Genomic DNA, 2,763 nt, shown 5'->3' with positions numbered 1-2,763 from the left:
GCCTTGCAGTCACTTTTAGTGAGGAAGTTGTTGTTGTTGTTGTTGCTTCCCCCACACTGGAAGAAATAGAAGCTCACACATTTATCGAACTTGGGTGAGTAGTACCATCTGAGGGTGGGGGTACCACACACTCCGAGGTCCATGCGTTGATAGCAGGTGCTGGCTGGACATAGTGGGGGAAAAAAACAAAAGGGTTGCTGAACTATTGTCAATATAATATGTTTTTGTCTTTAGTTTTGCTTTACGAGGGGATTAAAGGTGTGATTTTTTTATGTTTTTAAAGTGATTAACAAAAAAATGTCAATCCTATAAAATTAAGAAAGATTTTAATTATCTAATCCCGAGTTTTGAACCTGAGTCCACTCAGCTCTAATTGGTACCTGGCTCAGGCCAAAGAAAGTTAAAATTCGACCGGGCACACAACTTACCACACTGTTCCTTCATACCCCAAAATTAATTGATGAACTCCACTACATCAACCACGGGACTGCGTGGCCTAGCGGTGGAGCGCTAGATGTTAACCCGAGAGTTTCGAGTTCGAATCCAGGTTCAAGTTAGTGGAACGTCCCTGAGTCCACCCATCTCTGATGGGTACCTTACTCACGTTAAGGAAAGTAACGGCGGCTGTGCATAGTGCTGACCACATTATCCCTCTATGTGCAGAGGTCAAGAAATATATGAACTCCACTACATCTGCCCAATGGATCGTTAGGTCTAAAGAGGATTTTTTTTTTACTACATCTACCGATAGAGCCACTTTACTGGAGTTATCTTTAATTTTTTGTATAAAATTCAACCCTGCAAAACCAAGAACTACAACAAAATACAAAGCATTTTTTTAATGTTATAAAACTCCATTATACTCACTTCTACTTAGTCGAGAGAGTTGAAACAAAAGCACAACCAGCACAACACTAAAGAGTTTGTGAACCATTTTAACTCTGTTGTGGTATTATTATTTTTTTTGCTTATTTTTAAGATTTAATTTTTAAGTACACGCCCTAATTACGCGCCGCGTTTGTACTAGATATATAAAGTAGGTCACGGTAAGGGAGGGAGGAGGAGGAGTATATCCGTTTATTAATTATTCGATTAAACGCAACACGTTTTCTTAACTTGGTGTTATCAATAAAACACAGAGACGCGTTTAGGTGCAAGTGACGATTATGCTTCAATACATGCATAATAATATTTTAAGGTTTTAATTTTTCACATCTGTTCTCAATTGTAAATGCAAAACCTTCTCATACTGCCCATTTGGGAGGAAGCAGAATGTTATCCCTGTTAATTACCCCCCCCCCCCGGTCACCACCCCCCCCCCCCCCCCACCTCGTCAATTCCTCCCACCATGAATAATTACCCCCTTTAAGTTATTCACAGACAACTCCGAAATCAAACAAATGCTGCCGCGTATTTTGTTCTTGTTCTCTAGACAAAGGCTATGGAAGCAGGTGCAGAAAGAAATAATAAATCTGCGATTACTTTAAATATAAAAAAATTACTTTTTTTTAAAAATATATTAATGCACTACTATTTATATCACTATAAATAAAAGCGTGGGGCAGGCAGACGACGGAGTCAGAAGGTCGTTTGGCGAATGACCTTTTGACTTGTGAAACGTTTTTGTGTTGGAGGAAATCACCTTCAGTATAAATTATAATACAGTTGAGAGCGAAGAAGAAGAAGAAATCGTATAACCCTATTTTTGAAAATGGCAGTGAAGTTACCTTCGTGTGAGTGTTTGTCGTAAAGTGGATTGAAGCCAATCGATTGGACATTGTGTCTCAATTAGTCTGGTGTGGATACGTTGTTTAAACACACACACACACACACACACACACACACACACCTGCTAATTAGATATTGGGGAATTCACATACCGGTACATTTTCTTTTTTTCAGTCCAAGGGTTGTTCTTATCTAAAGAGTTTAATTACTTTTTAAATTCTCGAGGTTTTTTTCGTAGTGAATTGCTTAATTATTCGTGGTATATTTAAACAACGCAATTGAGAAATTGTGTTCCCATATAGGCAGATTATATGTTACTGCCCAAGTAAGTTGCATGCAGCGTAAACCTCTATGTCAGCTTAAGAAACAGTCACATAACGACAATGCCAGTTAGTTATTTTATAGACTAACATAACATGTTAGCCACACTATAACAATGGTATAATGGTTTTAAAAAAAGCAGGGGAAATAACTAAATAATCTCTGGTTGCTCGAAGATAAGTGAGTTGTCTTTCGTTTTATACATTTCTCAAATTACATACACTGTTATGTAAAACAAAATCCATGTAAATAATTTAATAAATGGTTTACAAATGAGAATATAAGTTGTTGGTATAGAAACAAAAGTTTACATAAGTCTACTTGAAACTTTATGGTATTTGTTAGTACTCAAAATAAAAATTTTGCACGTTGACTCTTCACTTAATTCTCGACCCCCTCACACACCACACTAGAGTAAGAACAACGTTTTTTGTTGTTGTTGTTTTTTTCAAACCAAATAGGACCAACATCTGTGCAATTTTAACGCATGGCAAACAGCTACGTTATATCTGAATTATTTACTGTGTGTTGACAAATAACTTAAGAGAAACACACTGACCTTCAGATCAGACTGCTGATTGCATGAAACCACCGGTACATACATGCGTCCAATCTCGAACACTGTTATGAAATTTATAACGTAAGTAATCCAATCACGATAATTGTTTTAAAAAATTAGTAACACATAGAAGAATATGCAGTTTTTCCTCATCA

The sequence above is a fragment of the Physella acuta genome, unplaced genomic scaffold, assembly GCF_028476545.2.
Source record: "Physella acuta isolate Inbredline_101_S28 unplaced genomic scaffold, ASM2847654v3 ptg000320l, whole genome shotgun sequence".
In the NCBI taxonomy this organism is placed as follows: Eukaryota; Metazoa; Mollusca; class Gastropoda; family Physidae; genus Physella; species Physella acuta.
Note: the sequence above shows the minus strand (reverse complement) of the source record.